This window comes from Salvia splendens, chromosome 9 (assembly GCF_004379255.2).
Source record: "Salvia splendens isolate huo1 chromosome 9, SspV2, whole genome shotgun sequence".
Taxonomy (NCBI): domain Eukaryota; kingdom Viridiplantae; phylum Streptophyta; class Magnoliopsida; order Lamiales; family Lamiaceae; genus Salvia; species Salvia splendens.
In genome coordinates, this window is record NC_056040.1 from 31,141,440 (window position 1) to 31,164,975 (window position 23,536).

At 40.8% G+C, this 23,536-nt stretch overlaps 1 long non-coding RNA gene across 1 annotated transcript; it reads right to left on the reverse strand.

Moving 5' to 3' along the window:
* Nucleotides 1-8,254: 8,254 nt before the first annotated feature.
* LOC121747802 lies at nt 8,255-9,539 on the reverse strand. The gene is made up of 4 exons (XR_006039345.1): nt 9,400-9,539; nt 9,210-9,300; nt 8,668-9,140; nt 8,255-8,592 (listed from the first exon to the last, which is right to left on the reverse strand). It is a non-coding gene; the product is annotated as an uncharacterized LOC121747802 (long non-coding RNA).
* Between the last annotated feature and the right edge of the window lie 13,997 nt (nt 9,540-23,536).

Here is a 23,536-nt window from a genome sequence, read left to right on the forward strand (position 1 = left end):
TATGGTGAATGTTAGATGGAATTTCAACAACTTTTTTTTGGATATGGAACAGATTTGTATATATACTAAACAATGCAATTAAATTTGTCTTATAAGAAATATACTAATCTTTTCTATAGAAACATTGAGCGAACGATCAAAATAACTAAAGACAGGAATACGGTTTGGAGAGTAAGATTTGGAGAACGCTGTGCATTCATGACAATCAAATAAGATGTTTTATAAAAGAAAAAAACAAAGGTCAAAGGTATTATGACATCTTGTATAACGAACATCTCCAACTATTTACACCAAATTCAAATTCATTTAAGTTTAAATGTTATCAAATAGTGATTTCACTCTAAAAATTTACACTAAACTCAAACTTAAAAAAAATATTTTTCTCATCCACTTACTTTTTATAATCAATATCCCGTGTCTCCAGATAGTATATGACTCTCATTATATGATATACAGTTTGCAATCTTATTCTCCGTGATTTGACATTTATAGTCAAAGAGAGACCTATAACTAGGTTGTTTGTCAAGTTAGAGACGGGGATCCTCTGTTGGCTATTTAGCAGAGCAGCCCCTGTTGTTTCTAATACAGCGCAGCCCCTGTTGTTTCTAATATGTAGTTTGGTGAGAGTTTTTTTGATATGGTAGATGTACGTTGATGCATCATCAGAAATCTCCACTGTTAAAACCTGAAAATTCTTGTTTCCTTTTGCTCAAAACCCCTACCCCTCACATTCAAACATGCTGTAATCCATGTTTGTTATACTCGATCTAGGAATTTCATTTTCAGACTTTTTTACGATGAGGGTTTCCCTCCTTCTTCTACTTCTTCTTCTCATCCATCATCACATTCTCATGGCTGCTCCCGACTTCAACCTCCCTCGTTCTAGAGATAAAAGAAGCGCCTCACTTAGGTGCGAAAGAGTGGAGGGACGGAGGGAGTAGTGCGGGACGGAGGGAGTACTTTTTATTTTAAGTGTGAAAGATTTTTGATTTGTCATTACATAATACAGTCTATAATTAAGTAAAATGGTCAAGTTTTCTAATTTGTTCACAATTACTTCCTCCGTCGTCTATAATTTGTCACCATTTGACTCGGCACGAGTTTTAAGAAATATAATAGAAAGTGGGTTGAAAAAGTTGGTGGCATGTGTGTCCTACTTTTGTATATTAGTTTTATAATAAAATGTGAATGAGAATGAGTTAGTTGAATATATGGTCCATACCAAGAATAGTGAAAGTAAAAGGTGACAAATTTTCAGGTATCGATATATTCATCATTTGTTTTTTGAGATTGTATATGTATGTATTCTTATCTATCTAGTTTTCTTCTGTAGTCCTCTTTCTTTTATTTTTGGCTAATAGGATGCAGATAATTGATGTCTCACTCACACCTATACATGATACATGTACGGACGTTCGAGCGTATGACACATTTTCTTGTAACATAAAGATTTTTTTTTTGAAAATATTACCCCTTTTAGGAGTTAGTTTGATTCGTTATTAATTATGTGTTGATGGGAATAGTAGCCTGGTATAAGAAATGGCATTAAATTGCAATGCAGAGAATAATTATAAGTAGAGTAAATAAGGCAAATTTTTATCAACTATAAGTTCGGGGTTTCTAGCAAAATCACCTACCCTATCTCATGCAGGCAAACACTTATTTGTCTTACCTTTTTTCCTTTACCAATCACTTTCACTCGCTGTTGGGCTTAAGAAATTTGGTCAGATTTTAATTTCATTTGTAAAGAAGGAATTATCAATTAAGAAGCTTACCTTGGTAGAAGAGAATTTTGTTATTGAATCTTGAATAAAGTGTTTTGATGAGCTGATCAGTATATCAGTATCTGTGGCCAATCCCACGTGAACAGATACATAAATAAGTAGCCAATCATTTTGTTTTTATATTTTGTCTTCTGATTTATATGTATACCAAGGTAAGCTATTTAATTTGTGTGAAGAAGCCAAGAAAGTTTACTAATTGATATGATAACATATTTTAAAAATATTTCTTACATTCATTTGTAGTATATGTTACATATACTGTTAAAATGATAATTGGTTTCAATCTGGTCCAACGGCATAAGAAGAGAATTAGATTCATCAAAGCACCATGAGTTTATTTATCAACACAACAAATTTTGATGTTTTGAATGTAATATATAAACCTATTCATACATGAAGAAGGAGAGTCACTCCTTATCGGAGATGGGAAAGGCTCCGATATTGAGTGAAACGAAATCTTCTCGTCGTTCCTCTTCTTCCTATCCAAAAAGGCCGGCTTTGAAGGCATTGTCTCTAGTTCAGCCTTGCAAGTTAGAATTGCTACAATTTCAGACATCGGTGGCCTTTGATTGGCTTCTGGTTGAAGGCATAGGAAAGCCACTCTAACGGCATGCAGCACATCTTTCTCCACGTATTCTTAGATCTACGAGATGAGTCAGCATGGACCTCTCGCATAGCGTCCATGCGTAGTGATGAATCCGCGAATTTTTGATGTTAGTAAATGCTGGTAGAGAATAAAGATCACGACACAATGAATTTACGTGGTTCGATTTACTGAGGTAAATCTACGTCCACGGGAAGAAAAGAGGGCAGAGTTGTATTGCTTGATCTGTTTTCTACAGCTTACAATACAGACTTGCTATTTTATATTTGATCTCTAGAGAGCGAGAGAGACTAATCTATCTGATCTAAGTTCTATTTATACATTGAACCAAGATCGTGGCATGCAGCACCATTTACTAGGTAGTGGATGTCGTGGAGATCGTGACGATCTTGCATGGGTCCACTATCCTGCATGAGTTAATGACTGCTTGACACCACTAAATAGATCGTGGGTGTAGTGGAGGTGGAAATCCTGCATGAGTCCACTATCTCCTAGTTCGGTCGAATACTGAGACCGAACTGCTGAATTATTGCCGAGCAGCTTTTGCCGATCTGAGAGTAGAGCTTGATGCCGACCTGAGAGCAGAGTTTGATTGGTTGGCTTTTACCGAGCTGTAGGCTGGGGCCGAACTCTTTGGTTGTGCCGAACTGAACTCTTTAGTCATGCCGGACTGATACTCTTTAGTCATGCCGAACTGATACTCTTTCTTGGGCTTTAGGCTGATGGGCTTGTTTAGTACGTACTCCATCACTACCCCCCCCGAAGGGCGAAGTGAATCACTTCGGCGAAGTGAGTCACTTCGGCATTCTGGATAAAGGCAAGGGGTAAGTTGATGTTTGTCCTCGGTCTTATGAAGTGAACTCTTCTTTGACCGGACTTGGTTTGTGTCCTAATTTGGCGAGTTTTATCGCTCGGATCGGACTTTCCGTTGTCCTAATTTGGGGATCGGACTTTCCCTTGTCCTAATTCGGCGAGTTTTATCGCGTGGATCGGACTTTCCCTTGTCCTAATTCAGGCAAGTTTTATCGCGTGAATCGGACTTTTGTTGCAGTTCGTTTCAGACGAAGTGCTTGATTCTTAAGCTGAATTGTGGTCTTGTATCCTCTTTAGAAGCTTGGACTTCACAATCGTTGGCTTATTGCAGTTCGTTTCAGACGAAGTGCTTGTTTCTTAAGCGGAATTGTGGTCTTGTATCCTCTTTAGAAGCTTTGACTCACAATCGTTGGCTTATTGCAGCTCGTTTTAGACGAACTGCTTGTTTAAGCTGAATTGTGGTCTTGTATCCTCTTCAGAAGCTTTGACTCACAATCGTTGGCTTGTATATGTTCTAAGAAGGGGATCAGCCTTCGAAGAACAAGATACCTCAGTAACATTTGTAAGAGACGACTCGCACAGAGACAGACAAAACACATAGACAAAACGCACAGAGACAAACAAAGACCAAGCAAACCAAATAAAGCACATTGACCGAACAGGACTCAAGACTGACTGACCGGACTGTCTCTTACAAATGAAACTTCTTGAGGTTGGAAATGTGCCATGTTCGGGGTACCTGTTCTCCTGACATGTGAGCCAATTTGTAAGACCCTTTGCCGAGGACTTCTGACACCCGATACGGACCTTCCCATGTGGGTTCGAGCTTGCCCAGCTTTTCTGCTCGGCTTACTTCGTTGTTTCTCAAGACGAGATCTCCCACTTGAAATTGCAGCTTCTTCACCCTTTGGTTGTAATACCGGGCTACTTGCTCCTTGTACTTGGCTGCTTTTATGCATGCCAATTCTCTTCTTTCTTCGGCAAGATCTAGCTCGGCTCTCAGTCCGTCGTCATTCATTTCTGCTGAGAAATTTAGAGTTCGGGGACTGGGTATGCCGATCTCCACCGGAATCACGGCTTCAGTGCCGTACACAAGACTGTACGGAGTTTCACCGTTGGAGGTTGTGGGTGTAGTTCGGTAGGACCATAGGACTTGAGGGAGATTTTCTACCCATTGTCCTTTGGCTTGTTCTAACCGAGCTTTTAACCCTTTCACCAGGATACGATTTGTTACCTCCGTTTGTCCGTTTGCTTGTGGATGAGAGACCGAAGTGAACCGCTGTTGAATATTTAGCTCTTGGCACCAATTCTTGAACGTCTTGTCGGTGAACTGAGTCCCGTTATCCGAGATGAGGATGTGGGGTATGCCAAATCGGCACACTATGTTCTTCCAGACGAAATCCAATGCCTTCGAGCTCGTTATCGTAGCTAATGGTTCAGCCTCCACCCACTTCGTGAAGTAGTCCACGGCAACGACAAGGAATTTCATTTGCCGAGGAGCTTGAGGAAGTGGTCCCACTATGTCTATGCCCCATTGCATGAAAGGCCAAGGGCTTTGCATAGTGTATAGATCGGTCTGCGGCATCCTTGGGACATTTGCATGAATTTGGCACTTCGTACACTTCTTGACGAGCTGCACAGCCTCTTGTACCATGGTTGGCCAATAATATCCCCATCTCAGAACTTTTTTAGCTAAAGCTCTGGCTCCGATGTGGCTACCGCACGATCCTTCATGAACTTCTCTGAGGATGTAGTCCGTCTCTTCTGGTCCTACGCACCGCAATAACGGCTGGAGGTAAGACTTTCTAAAGAGGACTCCTTCATGAAGTTCGTACCGAAGTGCTCGGCACGTGATCTTCCGAGCTTCTCTCTTATCCTCGGGCAATTGTCCTTGATCCAGATACTGCAAGATCGGCATCATCCAGTTCGGCGAGCTGGATACTGAATGTACCTCGGCTTCATCAATGCTTCGATGCATTAATTCTTCCGCCTTTGAGCTCGAATCTGAGGCCAACTTACTTAAGGTATCTGCTCGGCTATTTTCCGCTCTGGGAATGCGGATTATCCGAAAATAGGAGAAACTTCGGCTGATGCTTTGCGCTTTGTCCAAATACTTCTTCATTCTCTCGTCACGAGCTTCACTTGTACCCAACATGTGATTTACTATGACTTGTGAATCACAATGGACTTTGAGAGATTTGACGAGCAGACTTTGCGCTAACTGGAGTCCGGCCAGGAGGGCTTCGTACTCGGCTTCATTATTAGTAGTGGGGAATAGGAACCGAAGTGAGTAGGTTACCTCGTGTCCGTCGGGAGCGACAAGTAAAATACCAGCTCCACTTCCCATCTTGTTTGAAGCTCCATCTACGAATCCGCTCCAGCAGTCCGGCGGCTCTACTTCGGATTCCAAGGGCTGTGCTAGTTCGGCATTTTCAGAATTCTTCTGTTCGGCAATAACAGGAATTGCTTGATCGAACTTTGCTTCTGCAAGAAAATCTGCCAAGGCTTGTCCCTTGATGGCTTTCCGAGGTAGGTACTCGATTGAGTGTTCTCCCAGCTCTATGGCCCATTTGGCGATTCTGCCTGATGCTTCTGGCTTGGTCAAAACTTGCCGAAGAGGCAGATCGGTTAAGACGCATACCTTGTGAGCATAGAAGTATGGCCGCAGTCTCCTTGCTGCATTTACTAATGCCAGAGCAATTTTTTCCAGAGGTTGATACCATGTTTCTGGACCTCTTAATGCTCGGCTTGTAAAGTAGATGGGAAACTGCTTTAGGCCTTCTTCTCGTACAAGCACCGCGCTAATGGTTTGATCGGATGCCGCTAAGTATAAGAAAATCACTTCGGCATCTGTTGGAGCAGAGAGAATTGGAAGCTCGGCTAAATAACTTTTGAGCTCGTCAAAAGCCTTTTTCTGCTCTATGACTTCAGAGACGATTTAGTCTTCCCGGCAGGGAGAGCGTCAATAGTTAGGATTACTCCATCATATTGCGGCTCGTTATCGTCTTCGGGATCCCGTTGCCTTTTCGGATCCTGAGGAGCGCAGTTCGCACCTCCCTGCTTTTTGTTCCTTTTCGGCTGCTTGCTTTGGTATTTTTTTAACGTCCCTGCTTTCACAAGGGCATCAATACCTGCAGCCAAATGTCGGCACTCCTCGGTATCGTGACCGTAGTCTTGATGGAAGGAGCAATATTGATCCTGAGGTCGGCGCGCGGCCGATTTCGTCATCCGCCTTGGCTTTTCGAACATATCGGAATGCAGTTCGAAAATTTCCGCTCTTGACTTGTTCAATGGTACGAACTGAGCGGGCGGCTTCTCAGGATTGAGACGTGGTCCCAATCTGCCTTGTACCGGTGCCCTTTGAATTCTTTCAAAAGGAGTTCGGCGAGGAAACCTCTGATCGCTATGATCGGGCTTCTTTTCGTCTCCTCTAGATGAGCTGTCTAAAGACCGTTTTCGACGGTCTGCCTCATCGGCACGGGAGAACTGGTCCGCAATGTCCCACATCTCTTGAGCTGTTTGCGGACTGCATTCCACGAGCTTTCTGTAGAGAGCTCCGGGCAGGATTCCATTTTGGAATGCTGAAATGACAAGTAGATCATTGAGATCATCTACTTGTAGGCATTCCTTGTGGAATCTCGTCAAAAAGTCGCTGATCTTTTCGTCGCGATCTTGACGTATAGAAAGCAGCTGAGCCGAAGTAATTCGGGCTTCCGCTTTCTGAAAGAACCTCCTGTGGAAAGCATCCATTAGATCTCGGTAGGATCTAATGCTGCCTTGAGGAAGGCTGTCGAACCACCTTCTGGCGTTCCCGATGAGCAGCTCGGGGAACAGCTTGCACATATGGACCTCATTGAGACCCTGGTTCGCCATGTTATACTGATAGCGTCCCAGGAAGTCATGAGGATCCACCAACCCGTCATAAGTCATCGACGGAGTTCGGTAGTTCTGTGGAAGGGGAGTTCGGGTGATATCGTCCGAGAACGGAGTCTTCAATGCTCCGTACATGGCGAACCCGACATCTCTTCGGTATGGAGGAGATGGAGATCTCCTGTGATTCCGGTACCGAGGAGGAACAGGAACATGTCGGGGTTGAGGATTCTTCTTCCTGGAAGACACGGCACTACTGCGGTAGTGACTTTCATGTCTGGATGAGGAAGGAGAATCCACCGTTTTCGTCTTCGGCTGTTGGCTCTTTTGCAGGAAGGCTAAGAACTCATCCTGCTTCTCAGCCAAGAACAGCTTGACAGCCTCATTCAAATCAGGCTGCTGGGAAGACTCGGTGTGTGGACCTTTTGAGCGGCTTGTTCCTTCATCGTGAAAACTGGAAGTAGATGTCTCCCGAGGCTGTTTTCCGGATCTGCGGGCTGGACTAGCTTCCTCATGGTTTTCACGAATGGTATTACGGGTAGTATGTGATCTGGTATGCATTTTTTTTGGGGTGGAAAAAGGGTCAAAAATTCGCTTTATCACAAATTTGGTTCTCTGTTTCCCACAGACGGCGCCAGTGATGAATCCGCGAATTTTTGATGTTAGTAAATGCTGGTAGAGAATAAAGATCACGACACAATGAATTTACGTGGTTCGATTTACTGAGGTAAATCTACGTCCACGGGAAGAAAAGAGGGCAGAGTTGTATTGCTTGATCTGTTTTCTACAGCTTACAATACAGACTTGCTATTTTATATTTGATCTCTAGAGAGCGAGAGAGACTAATCTATCTGATCTAAGTTCTATTTATACATTGAACCAAGATCGTGGCATGCAGCACCATTTACTAGGTAGTGGATGTCGTGGAGATCGTGACGATCTTGCATGGGTCCACTATCCTGCATGAGTTAATGACTGCTTGACACCACTAAATAGATCGTGGGTGTAGTGGAGGTGGAAATCCTGCATGAGTCCACTATCTCCTAGTTCGGTCGAATACTGAGACCGAACTGCTGAATTATTGCCGAGCAGCTTTTGCCGATCTGAGAGTAGAGCTTGATGCCGACCTGAGAGCAGAGTTTGATTGGTTGGCTTTTACCGAGCTGTAGGCTGGGGCCGAACTCTTTGGTTGTGCCGAACTGAACTCTTTAGTCATGCCGGACTGATACTCTTTAGTCATGCCGAACTGATACTCTTTCTTGGGCTTTAGGCTGATGGGCTTGTTTAGTACGTACTCCATCACGTAGTGCGATAACGAGCATCAAAATGAGTGACAAGTAAAGATATTTAGTGAAGGATGATAAGTTTACATATTCTGGAAGGTATTGCATCTCTGATGGCAAAGTTAGGTCAGTGTTTCTCCTGCAGCTGATAATCTCAAGCACCAGAACTCCGAAGCTGTATATGTCTGCCTTTTCAGTTAGCTCCCCTCTGATGGCGTATTCGGGTGCAGTGTAGGCTCTGTACGATAATCGGTTAATTATCACTCTGTTTCCCAAATTCTTCTTATTTTCATCCAATTTTTAGTTAACTTACAAGGTTCCAGCAAATGCGGTACTGAGATACGCTTGATCCTCTGGGAAAAACCTCGCAAGGCCAAAGTCGCCTATTCTAGGTTGAAATCTATCATCAAGGAGAATGTTGCTAGCTTTAATGTCCCGGTGTATGATTCTGATACTGTAGGCCTCGAGCAACCCCGAGAATGATTTGAAATCGCGTGCCCCAGTTCAATAATATGTCATTTTTGCCTGCATACACAAATCATATGAAATTTTGCTTCATTTGAGCTCGAGCAATGTCATGTTCTACCATAAAAAATAAGGTCTAAACTTCTGTTTTTCATGTACTCATAGACAAGAAGCCGTTGCGCCCCATCAGAACAGCAACCCAGAAGTCGAACGAGATTCTTGTGCTGTATGCTCGTGATCAAGGAATTCTGATTCTCCCTGCTGAGATTTCTAGAATGCCAGCTTTTTCAGAGCAACCAGCCTTCCATCGGCCAACTTTCCCTTTAAAAGTCGAAAGGGATTACAAAGTTGGAATCATTATGCAACAAAAAAAACGTATCATCCCCTTACCAAGTAGACAGGCCCAAATCCACCTCTTCCGAGAAGATTCAACTGGTCGAAGTTCTTGGTAGCCTTCTTCAATGTCTCGAAGTTGAAATAGCTAATCATACGGAGATTTCCACTTAGAATATCTCTTGTTACTGCAGCACAATGAAAGGACACAATGACTTGAGTCTCTTAAACTTTTCAATGGACAAACCTGGTCGATGCACTGCCCGAGCAATGAGCGTTCTGAATTTCGCGCGTTTGATCACTTTTCGAGAGATGAATATGATGATCAGTAAAAGGAGCAGTATGATCCCACCAACGAAAATGAAGAGAGGTAATGAAGGGTGTTTTGCAGGTGGAGGAGGAGAGCTTTCTGCATCCATTTGCATAATTTTAAACTAAAACTCTTATCCAATAGTCAACAACAAACCACAGCCATCTATATATATATATATATATATATATATAGGGTTGTGATCAATGTCGAACCAATTTTAAAGATCGAACTAGAGACCAAATCTGGGCCATTAGATCTAGTTTTTTTGATGAGATGTGTTGCTGTGTAAATTTTTCGGTCTTCATTACAAGCCCATTTTACTTCATTGTATAGATTTATTACTTCATTCCGTACGTAATACCTTGAAACTACAACATGTTTTTACTTTCTTGCAGTAGGTTTTGAAATGATTCAACATATGTTTCATTTGAATTCATTGACCTGAGTTTTTACTTTATTTATATTAAAAAATACAATTTATTCAAGTGCGTTTATTACTTCATTCAGAAACGTTATTACTTCATTGGATAAGGTTTTTACTTCATTCCAGTAGGACTTCACATACTTCATTCCAATAATTTATTGCATCATTTCATGTGTTTATTACATCATACCAGCGTTGTGGCGGTGGTGATAGATATTGTAGAGAGAAAGAACGACACGCGACGGCGAAACCGCATTTACGTACTGGAATGAAGTAATAATCCTACTGGAATGAAGTAAAAACCTACTGGAATGAAGTAAAAACCTACTGGAATGAATTTAAATCTTTGTAACATGTTTGTATGACTTATTTACCTTCGGATGAATTAAAATAGGCTCGTGATGAAGGTGAAAATAAATAATAAATTTGTGCCTCTCATCCTTAAAAAACTAGATCAAAAAACCCTAATTTGGTATGGTTCGGTGGTTCGGTCTTTAAGAGTGGATTTGTGAATAATGGGACTCTATATATATATATATATATATATATATATATATATATATATGCATATGAAGTGCCAGGGTTGTGTTACTGTGCTAACTATCTTAACGTCCTACTTGCTAAATAATCAACACATTATTTTAAACATGTCAACACAGTAACATGAGTATGTCAACACAAATTTATCTTGACATTTTGTTTAATGTACTACTTGTTCACTAATCAATACATTATATTAAAAATGTCAACACTATCTACACAAATTTATCTTGACATTAACAAAGTGTCAACACAAATTTGTGTTGGCATTTTAATATAATGTTGATTTAGTTAGCAAGTAGCACATTAAGATGGCTAGTATTTGATCACATCTCCGCCATGCATAATATTTGACATGAAATTCCTAAATTTACACTACAAATAAAAACCACCAAATCATGCTGCTCCCGGTTCTAACATTATAACAAAAAAAATTAAATTTAAACAAAATTATGATTCTTGTTTGCTTATGCTACTCCACAAAAATGGAGTATTCTTTTTGTCTTTTCTGCTTCGGTTTTGTTTTAATCTCCGATTCTTGTCGCTGAGGAGGTTTTGAAACATTGGTATAATCGAATCAATTCATCTTGTATTTCATAGAGAGTGAGTCTCGGACGGCAACACTTTATGAAACAAAATTAAGATAAATGTTAGTACTCTCTATTTCAGTCATTCAATTATACATCTATAACAAACTAATCAATGTTTTCTCCCTCGCAATCTGACTTATGTGTTAGCAGATTTATTTGAATTTACTTTGTCTACTTATTATAGTAGTAAAATCAACTCCAGTGAGGCAGTGCCCACGGCCAATATTTCCTTTTAATCATCCATCAACAACTTAAACCACTATCTTTTCATTTTCCATAGTCACATTTTTACTACTCCCTCCGTCCCCACTAATTGGCACCGATTAATTTGGGACGGATTTTAAGAAATGTAGTGGAAAGTGGTGGAAAAAGTTAGTGGAATGTGAGTCCTACTTTTATACAACAATTTTACAATAAAATGTGAATGTAATGAGTTGATGAAATGTGGGGTCTATTATCAAAAGTAGTAAAAGTAAGGGTGTCAATTAATTAGGGACGGAAGAAAAAGAAAATTGGTGCCAACTAATGGGGGCGGAGGGAGTATTTATTTATTTTTTAATTTTATTTTACACTCCCTCCATCCCATAGAAATAGGTAGTTTAGGGTTGACATGAGTTTTGATACGTAATTGGTAAAATAAGAAAAGAGTAAAAGTAGTTGAAATTTTATAGTGGATGGTGGGGCCCATAAATTAAGTAGTAAGACTATATTATACATTCTAATTAAATTTAATTTATAATTTAAAATCAAAATTATACTACTCTCTTATTTCCATAGTAGTGGGACATTTTGTCATTTTGGTAAGTGTCATAGTAGTGGAGTCATTTTCCTTTTTAATAAAAGTCAACACATTTCTTCTCACTTACTTTACTTCTCTTACTTTATTCTCTCTTCATCCATCTACCTTTTTCATTTCCTACTTTATTCTTCCTCTACTTAACTCACTTAACAAAAATTTTCTTAAATTGTGTGCCGAAAAGAAACGCCTTCTTACTTTATTCTCTCTGCATCTCTCTACCTTTTTCCATTTCCTATTTCATTCTTCCTTTACTTAACTCACTCAACACATTTTTTCTTAAATCGTGGCCAACAAGAAACGCCTTCTTACTTTCTCCGTTCATCTCTCTACCTTTTTCATTTTTGTGAATAGAACAACGCCAAGCAAAACACACAAGATCACCGAGGGATTACGTGGTTCAGCCGAAGCCTACATCCACGGACGCAAAGATGATTTTTGTATTGAGTTGATACAATTAGGGCGAATTATAAGATGTAAACTAGCTCTAGACTACATTAACAAAGAACATTCACTTCTCAAGATTAGTCTCTCTCTGAATCTACAACAGAAACGAGCCCCCTCTAACATGCATGAAACTCTCCTTTCTTTTCACTCGATCTCCTTTGCTTGTTCTCACTCTTCTCTTTTCAGCGCACACACACCATCTATATATGAGAATGTGTGTGCGCGCGACGGTTACTCCCCCGGCTCCAACGGCTAGTTCATGTGGTTGCAACTGCAGAAACAGAAAGTAAACTCAGCTCCAACAGCTAGTTTATTTGAATTAGCTCTGAGCCTCTTCTCACTTGATCAGCCAAATACTAACAAATTCCTACTTTATTATTGAAAAGAAACAAGAGAACTTGTGAAGAAGAAAGTTGAATAAAGGATTTCCATTAATAACATTTTGTGAAATTCATTGTTTCATTGATTATCTGCAATACAAACTGATTGTATAGCTAGACTAAGAAGGATCTAGAATCCATTCCTAATCCATTGTACAACTAGATTACAAAACTATAACTGAAACAATACCCTTTCTTCTTCACAATTCTTCTAATTGCAACGTCACTCCAAGAATCTTTGTGGTCTTCATACTTGTTTGTTGATTGTGTTGGTTTTGCAGCGGAAATCTATTTAGTTTGATTGAACGATTTACATCTAAACATGCTTTCATCCGATTGTAAACTAGAAACATGTTTATAAACATATAATCACATATCATATTAAATATATATGCAATTAAATACAACGATTTACCGTATGAATTCAAGTAATTGAATTCGAACTCCTTCTTCAATCGTCTCTACCACGGATCTTCTGATCTGTTCCCTTTAACTCGGAGTTGACCTTTGTGTGGGCAAAGCTTGTCAAATTCTCAAAAGCTGGAGATGAATTGAAGACAGAAATCTCTACGGAAGAACCCTAAAAAAATGATATTTTTCTCTCTGCAGAATGTAGAGATCGAAATTTTACGGGAGAATTAAATTAATCTGCCTTCTCTTCTTCTCCCTTTTATAATAAGTTAATTATATTGGGCCAGACCAGGGATCTGTGGAGGATTGGATTGGGCCACAGTTCAGGCTTTCACTAATTAAATTAAAATCAATTTAATTCAAGCCCAAACTTAAATATTATTATCATCCACTATAGATATAATATTGACTGCCCGTCCAAACCGAAATTACGAGTATTCCGGGACTTCCTCTTTAATTAAATCATTTCTCGTGTTAAAGATATAAATATCCATTAATTAATATCAAGTCTGCTATCTAACTATTATTAATTAATTTCTTTTTCCAAGAGTGGTCTAGTTTAGAAACATTATTTATTATTCATAGAATAAATTCAAACTGGCCAGTTTTCTGAATAATAAAACTTTTTTCTAAACACCTCTTGAGGATATTATCTTACTGGTCTCTCCCAGCACACGATTCATTGCAATAACAATACTAGCACCACTTAGATATTAATGATCATTACCCAATCTATCAGGATTCTTGGGCAACGAAATTCCCTCACCATTTGATAAGTCAAAGTAGTTTTCAATTAATATCGTATGCTCAATGTTATGTCAACAATGATTAAGAAACGACAATCACCGAGACCTCGTCTTCAGTAAATAGCCAAGAAAGACTTATCTCACTGTTTGATCCTTTCAGTGCTATACCACACCGACGTCGTTCATTTCCTTAGGTAAGGAAACTTTCGAACTGACGTCGCAACCTTTCACGATAGGTAGTTAAAGCCTATCTAGGTTGTGAAACAGTTTTTCTTCTGCATGAACTGACAAGTTACCTACTGTGAACGCCGCTCACAACTCGTCTACTATGCAGAAGACTTAGACTCATTTTGCTTAAACTATGTATTTAAATGGAAAACGCATTTCAACATCTCATAAATACATAAGCAATACATAAGCAAAATACATTGTAACAAAATATTATTTCTCATAAAATGGTAACAAATGGATAAAAGAGTTATTACATATACATGCATTCGAAAGACGCTTTCAGTATACTAAACTCTAACAATCTCCCACTTATACTCAAAACAGCTTTCGAGTATACCAAAACTGCAAAATCCTCCCACTTATACTGAAAGCGGGTCTAGGTCAATCGAACACCTAATCCTTTCACATGACGTTCAAACGTCCTGGCTGGAAGTGCCTTTGTGAATGGATCTGCCAAGTTGCTTTCTGATGCGATCTTGACCACTTCAATGTCTTCTCTCCGCACTATATCACGAACGATGTGATATTTCCTTTCTATGTGTTTGATTGCCTTGTGGGCTCGTGGTTCCCTTGAGTTTGCCACAGCACCAGAATTGTCACAATAAACAGTGATGCTCTTGGGCATACTCGGAATCACATTCAAATCAAAAAGAAAGTTTCTGAACCATACTTTTTCCTTTGCGGCTTCTGATGCTGCCACATATTCAGCTTCCATGGTAGAGTCCGCGATGCATTTCTGCTTCACACTCTTCCAAATTACGGCTCCACCTCCTAAAGTAAACACATATCCAGAGGTTGATTTTCACGAATCCCGATCAGACTGAAAGTCTGAATCAGTGTAACCCAAAGGATACATCTCGGATGCCTGGTCAACTAGAGAATACTCCTTAGTTCTTCTCAGATACTTGAGTATTTTCTTTACCGCAATCCAGTGTCCTTGACCAGGGTTTGACTGATACCTTGCTACCATGCCAACGGCAAAGCAAATATCGGGCCTTGTGCATAACATAGCATACATGAGACTCCCAACAGCCGATGCATAAGGGATCCTTCTCATATCTTCTATCTCAATAGGTGTTTTGGGACACATATCCTGAGACAGGGTGATTCCATGGCTAAAAGGTAGAAAACCTTTCTTGGAATCTTGCATACTAAAACGTTTAACTATCGTATCTATATAAGATTCTTGAGATAGGCACAACATCCTTTTCTGGCGGTTCCTTAGAACTTTAATGCCTAGGATGTGTCCAGCTTCTCCCATATCTTTCATCTCAAATTGAGTTGATAGCCAATCTCTCACGTCTGACAACATTTTCTTACTGTTTCCAATCAACAGTATGTCATCTACGTAGTGTACCATAAACACTACATTTTTACCTTCAACTTTCTTGTACACGCAGCTCTCATCTGGGCACTGCTCAAAGCCAAAAGACTTAACAGTTTGGTCAAAACACATATTCCATGATCGGGATGCTTGCTTGAGGCCATAAATGGCCTTCTTAAGCTTCCACACCATGTGTTCTTTGCCATTGACTACATATCCCTCGGGTTTTTCCATGTAGATGGTCTCCTCAAGACTTCCATTTAGGAAAGCTGTCTTGACGTCCATCTGCCATACCTCCCAATCCATGTAGGCTGCGATAGACAAAAGAATTCGGATTGACTTGAGCATAGCAACTGGCGAAAAGGTCTCATCGTAATCGATACCTTCTCTCTGGGTATAACCCTTAGCTACTAGTCTTGCTTTGAAGACTTTAACTCGTCCGTCAGGTCCTCGTTTGCGTTTGTAAATCCATTTGCTCCCAATGGCAGTACAACCTTCAGGTAGGACTAACAAATCATAAACGTCTTTGTCTATCATTAATTGTAGTTCAGAATCCATTCCTTCTTTCCAGGAATGACTATCTGAATCTGCCATCGCCTCTTTAAAGTTCCATGGGTCTGATACATTACCGTCTGGGTCTAAGTCAGATGACTCACCCAAACCAATGTACCTTTCTGGTTCACGAGGAACCCTCCCACTACGACGAGGCTCTACAATTTGTGGTATAAAAGTTGATATCTCAGGTATAGATTGCACTTGTGTTATTGGTTCTTTGCTTGTAGAAACTGAAGTATCTCTTAGTTCCTCAAGAGCTACTTCACTGCTGGACTTATGATTCATCACGTAGTCTTCTTCTAAGAACTTAGCATTTGTGCTAACAAATACCTTCTTATCTCGTAGACTATAGAATTCATAGCCTTTCGTTCCACTGGGATACCCTACAAACAAACATACCTCAGTACGAGACTCCAACTTCGTTGGATCTTTCTCCAACACGTGTGCTGGACAACCCCACACTCTGAGATGTCTTAGACTAAATTTTCGTCCAGTCCACAACTCATGTGGTGTTCTAGGTACTGATTTGGATGGTAAGTTGTTCAAGGTATAGCTTGCTGTGAGCAACGCGTGTCCCCAGAACGAAATAGGTAACTTAGCATAACTCATCATCGATCGAACCATTTCTAAGAGAGTTCTATTCCTTCGTTCAGCTACGCCGTTCTGCTGGGGTGTGTCAGGCGCAGTCAATTGGGATTCAATTCCCGCCTCTGATAAGTAGTCCATGAACTCACTACTAAGGTACTCGCCTCCACGGTCAGACCGTAGAGCCTTGATTGTCTTACCATGTCGCGTCTCCACAAGTGCCCTGAATTCTTTGAACTTTTCAAAAGATTCTGACTTGTGACGCATCAAATAGACATATCCAACTTTCGAGTAGTCATCAATGAAGGTGATGAAATACTGAAAGCCACCTCTAGCTTGAGTAGTCATTGGACCACACACATCAGAATGAACGAGCTCAAGTACTTCCTTGGCCCTATTACCCTTGACCTTAAAAGGTCTCTTAGTCATCTTGCCTTCCAAACATGATTCACAAGTTGTATAAGGTTCTATTTCTAGATCCTTAAGTAGACCTTGGTCTACCAACGCTTGAATCCTAGTAGGGTTAGCATGACCAAGTCTAAGGTGCCATAAGTACGTTTCGTTCATTGAAACAGAAGGAGATTTTGTTTTTCGAGAAAATTTCGATGTTGAGTTAGATTCAGTTTTATGTTGCATATACTGTGTTGACATTATAGTGTAAAGGTTGTTTTCCATGATACCACGACAGATATAAGAACCACATTTCTTGATAATGCATGAATCATCAAATGAAATCGAATATCCATCAGAAACAAGTTTAGAAACTGAAATTAAATTTCTTCTAAACGAAGGTATCAATAAAACATTGTTCAACACTAAAACTCTATCACTAGAAAAACGTAAATAAACGTCTCCCACTGCAACGGCTGCCACTCTCGTAGCATCGCCCAGCTGGATCTCGATCTCTGTTTCATTCAACTGTCTTGTTACCTGCATTAAATCAGGATCAAAACAAACATGATCAGTAGCTCCAGTATCAACCACCCATTGCTGAGTAGATACAACTGCTAAACATGATTCAACAACGAAAGCTTGGTGCATACCTGAGCCATTGGCCTTTTTAGGACAATCCGGCTTCCAATGCCCCTTTTCGCCGCATTTGAAACACTTGCCACTTTGCTTCTTGTTCGTGTTCACCCGTTTCTTTTTTCCCTTAGCTATCTTTTGTGCTATAACATTCTGGGCTTTCTTCTTCCCCTTACCTGGCTTAGAGCCTGAGGAAGACTGCCTAGAACTCATCATAGCAGCCTTTGTCTGGACCATAAGATCCTCCGCTGACTGCAACTCAGTCAACAGTTCAGCTAGGGTGTAAGCCCTCTTGTTCATCTCGAAATTGAGCTTGAACTGCTGATAGCTAGCTGGCAAACTCTGAAGGATTATAGTTACTTGGGACTCGGGATCAATGATCCCTCCCAAAACCTCAATTTGATTGAGGTGGCTCATCATCTCGAGGCCATGGTCCCTCACAGATGTGTCCTCCTTCATAACCTTAGTCATGATGCTCCGAAAGGCTAAAGATTTAGCAGCTCGATTCTGAGTACCAAAAAGGTTATTAAGATTGTTCATAATCTCAGTAGCAGTGTTCATGCCTTGATGCTGATGTTGAAGTACTGTTGACATAGAAGCCAACATGTAGCACTTCGCCATCTCATTGGCTTTACGCCACTTTCTGTATGTTTCTTTCACTGCTGCAGAAGCATTTGCAGCAGGTTCGGGTGGACATTCCGTAGTGAGCACATATTTGTACTCTTCGGCAGTGAGAACGATATCCAAGTTTTGTTTCCATATGATATAGTTATGACCTTCGAGTTTGTGTTCTTTGAGGATGGCGGAAAGAGGATTGAACGACATCTTGATTTGGATTTAGCTGAGAAAATGAATAGCTTATTGTTACAAACTATGTAAGATTCTAAAGAGTAAAAACCATTAAACAGTTTAGATTCTCACAACAGTTAAATAGAATTAAGTACGCCTCTAGGGAGGTCAAGTAAAAGATTCATATTTAACAAAATTCTGGTCACAACATCGACGAATAGTCCAGAGACCACTAAGGTGGCATGGCCGCCAAACGTTGCCTAAGCTTGTACCATTGAATATTCACCCCAAGAATTTTGTTTCCGTATTGATACTCCTTCTAGGGAAGGTCGCACGCCACAAACAAAATTCTACAGTTATCTCACAAGTTAATTTAATCTTCTGAACTCTGCAATTTCTTAGGATTAAAGCTCCCACTAAGGTGGGTCGCGATAATATTGGAAATCACGTCTAGATAAAATTAAACTTTATTTTGAGAAGTCTAACCAATGAACTTGCTATTTCTTAGGATTAAGGCTCCCACTAAGGTGAGTCGCGTTAATATTAGAAACTGCTTCATACATAGACTAATTCTTTGGAGACCATATACGACAGGGATCGTAATTATCGCTTAGTTATTTTAAGGTATGGTTTTTCTTTTAATTATCACTTAAGTGAATTAGGCAGAAAGTTCACTTATATTAATTTCAAATTAATAGGTAGTTCAATTAAATCCATGAAATTAAACTAAGATAATTAAATAATTTGATTAATTAATAATTAATAAATTATAAATAATTAATCAAATATTTTCTTTAATTAATATTAATCGATTATTATTAAATAATAATAATATTAATTATAATACTTATCCTTTTCCATTAGGTTTAGGAAATCTAGATAGAATAGGATTTAATTGAAAAATACTTATCCAAATCATCTTAAGATATATTCTAGATAAATGAAATTTATCAATATCTTATAGATAATGATTATAATTCAAACCTATCTATATCATGATAAGTATATATTATGGATATAATCTACACTAAATTCCAATTTATTTTTTCCATAAAAAAATATGGAATCCTAGATTTATAGGATTTATTTGAATAACCAAATCTAATCTAACTAGGATATATCTAGATAGATATAATCTATCAAAATCCATAAGATATAGATTCAAAATTCAAACCTATGTTAAATCATAATAAATTAATTTAATGATATTCCATATAATTAATTTTAATTTTGGATACAGTTGATGTATATCTAAAATTACTAAAATTAATTTCAGTCGAGACATTATGCCTCAATCCATTCATGCAACAAACCAATTTCATAAAAACATAAATTAGTTGCAATATTTAACCATTATTCAAATCATGATAGAATAACTCACGTAAACACACAAACTGATTACGGAAATCATGCAAAGCAGTTCAGCAGCTTCCGAAGCTTGCGGCAAGCTTCACTGCACTCATGCAAAACAGTTCAGCAGCTTCTGAAGCTCGCGGCAATGCTTGCGCTGCTCTCAGCCACGAAATCGTGGCCAGCAGCTTCCGCCGGACCTCGAAACTGATCGCCGGTGAGCAGCCTTGGCGCTGCTCTCGCCCGAGAAAACTCGGTCAGCAGCTCCAACCACCAATCGACTTCGTTGATACAACAAATTTTCCGAGCGCCACTGTCGGTTGTGAAAAACACGTCCTGCAGTAGTCTCCCTATCGGAAGTTGCAGCTGCTCAACGGTCAGCTGTTGGGCGCTGCTCTCAGTCGTGTAAACATGCCCAGCAGCAGCCTCATTCTGACGTCAACACTGATCGCCGATCAGGCAGCCCTGGTGCTGCTCTCGACCGAGTAGAATCGGTCAGCAACCTCCAACCACCCGACGAATCAGTTGTAAGCTTGTGTATGTGTTAAGGACCGTCCTCCTTAACGTCGATTTCCACACAAAATCAAGAAACGAGATGTCGTCGTTGTCGAGCGCCCAACGTTGGGTCGTGACTTGGACGGCAAAAAGGGGCGGTTGAGCGCGAGATCAGCCTCGTCGGCAACCTTAGGAGATGTTTCTTGTTTGCTACTCAATTGAGCCAAAAGAATGAATATTTCATATATTGATTGAATGAATAAAGTGATAACAATAACTCCTATTTATAATGCTACTGACTTAATGAACAAGAAAACAAAGATATAGAAAAAGATATACAAATCCCTAATATATCTAAACTAATAATAATAGTATAAGACTCGTATCAACTCCCCCACGGTTAAAATTCACCTTGTCCTCAAGGTGGGAAGCACGAAGCAAAAAGGAGAGTTGAAATCAGAAGCTTCGGCGTGGCAACTCCTCCTGGATCAAACACACATCGAACAGCTGACCGTCTCCCTTCTTCACCTCCATAAAAAATCAACAAAGGTAGACTAATGTGGTCGTCCAAATTCAACGCTAAAATGGAAAGTTCTGCCACACAGTCATGAATGCTCAAACACGGCGTGTTATTTCGCAGAGGAATCAACCTTGGATCGACGTCGAGCGATGTTGAACGTTGATTCAGACTTGTAACATCACCAACATTCAAATCCTTATAGACACAAGCACTTTCGTGGAAAATAGTGTAATCACCAATAGAACCATCCTCCTCTTTATCTTCTAGCAATGTCTCCTCCTTTTCACCAATCTTTTCATCATATACCCCAACGAGCACTTGCGGTGACTCATTGTCGTTCTTGACAATCCCTTTGTTCTTGACGAACTCTCCAGGGGACTCGTTGTTTGGAACATCAAGAGGAGCGCCATCATTGTGAACATCGATAATGTCATTGGGAACATCATCACCGAATACTATCGTGGGAGTATTATCAGTTTTCTCTTCGGCTAAATTCTCATCTTGAATGTTCTCCTCAAACTCCTCCCCATCATCCGCATAACAGAGAATGCGTTGTTTACACACATGTCCCATCACCCATTTTTCGGGACAGTGCCAGCAGAGACCCAACCTAGATCGTTCTGACTTCTCCGCTTGGGAGACCCGTATTAGCGGCAGGCGTGGCTGCTCTGGAGTTCGACTGGTCACACGAGCGGGCTGACTGTACAGGTCCCGCGTTGGCTTTTCGGTGGAGTAGCGTGGCTGGTGGGAGGCGGGCTGGACTCGCGCTCTCACCTCCTCCCGAGGGCGAGGTCGGTCCCAGCACATCTCCGAGCGTCGGGGCCGATCAACGGCCGGGTAGCCGCGGTCCTCCTGTTGAGCCGGTGGGTCCCAGCACGTTGGGCGGTGCCGCTGTGTTGGGGTTGGCAGGTAGCGATCAAACCCTAATTGGGTCTGATGATCTCCGCGATCAGATAGGTGGCCACCCCTCTCGACGTAGCCACCGCGGTGTCGGGGCCAAGCGTCTTGCGCGCGATCGCGGTACCCGATGGGCTGGTATCTCGGCCGTGGGCGACGATCAGGTGGATCCAAGTGGTGTGAGACGTAGGGTGATTCTGGATCAGGCCACGACGGCGGACGGAGTACTTCCACCCGGCTGCTCGGAGGGTCCCAACTGGTTACACGGCGAGGTTGGGTCGGCTGGTAGGGTCGGAATGGCTGTGTGGCCTGAGGGAAGTCGTATTGACGACGGCGATAGCCGGCGTAGTCGTATGACATGTTGACAGACTGAGGCGTGGCTGTGGTGGTTGATGATCGTCTGACTTCGATGCGGCAAGCGGGAATCCTTCCCGTCGGGCGTTGCAGAAGTAATGTTGTCCTGCGGCTAGAGCTCGGCGGACAGGCGGGACTCGACAACCAAAGCAGTTGTTGTGCGCGGAATATTTTCTGTCGGGCAGCGGTGTAGCTTCGGTTCGAGATGGTGGGAGGGTCAACTCTCAATGAAAGCACCAGTTGTTAAGGACCGTCCTCCTTAACGTCGATTTCCACACAAAATCAAGAAACGGGATGTCGTCGTTGTCGAGCGCCCAACGTTGGGTCGTGACTTGGACGGCAAAAAGGGGCGGTTGAGCGCGAGATCAGCCTCGTCGGCAACCTTAGGAGATGTTTCTTGTTTGCTACTCAATTGAGCCAAAAGAATGAATATTTCATATATTGATTGAATGAATAAAGTGATAACAATAACTCTTATTTATAATGCTACTGACTTAATGAACAAGAAAACAAAGATATAGAAAAAGATATACAAATCCCTAATATATCTAAACTAAATAATAATAGTATAAGACTCGTATCAGTATGCTGCATCAAGCTGCTCTCGGCTGGAAAAGATTCAACCAGCAGCTTCCGTCAGTTTTTTATCACAGAAATCGCCGGCGCTGCTCTCGGCGTGAAAAACAGCCAGCGGCGCACTTCGACTCCCACTGATCCAGCCTCCTCGTCGACCAGCCAGCCCGGTAGCATGGTCGAAACCTGTCGACCATCGGCGCTTGCTTCCCGTCGACAAATGGCGTGTGATCCGGAGCTGCTCTTAGCCTTAGACGGCCAACAACTCCCACGGATGTTTTCGCGAATTACTGATCAGCCATGACATTGAAAACACATGATTGTCCAGCCCTAGGTATGAATTTGTAGGACACAACCAAGTGTCCAATTTTCGAATTTAGGAGCTGTTCTATGGCCATCGGTGACATAAGAACCCTAATTCGAATGTTTCGAATGTTCGCAGTTCAACAATTCGACAAAGAATTTAAAAGAACGCTTAAACATGCATCGAAACATTATAAAACAAGCTATTCATACAATCAAAGCACGTAGTAAATCAAACAATCAGAGCCTAAAAAATCTTTGTGGTCTTCATTCTTGTTTGTTGATTGTGTTGGTTTTGCAGCGGAAATCTATTTAGTTTGATTGAACGATTTACATCTAAACATGCTTTCATCCGATTGTAAACTAGAAACATGTTTATAAACATATAATCACATATCATATTAAATATATATGCAATTAAATACAACGATTTACTGTATGAATTCAAGTAATTGAATTCGAACTCCTTCTTCAATCGTCTCTACCACGGATCTTCTGATCTGTTCCCTTTAACTCGGAGTTGACCTTTGTGTGGGCAAAGCTTGTCAAATTCTCAAAAGCTGGAGAAGAATTGAAGACAGAAATCTCTACGGAAGAACCCTAAAAAAAACGATATTTTTCTCTCTGCAGAATGTAGAGATCGAAATTTTACGGGAGAATTAAATTAATCTGCCTTCTCTTCTTCTCCCTTTTATAATAAGTTAATTATCTTGAGCCAGACCAGGGATCTGTGGA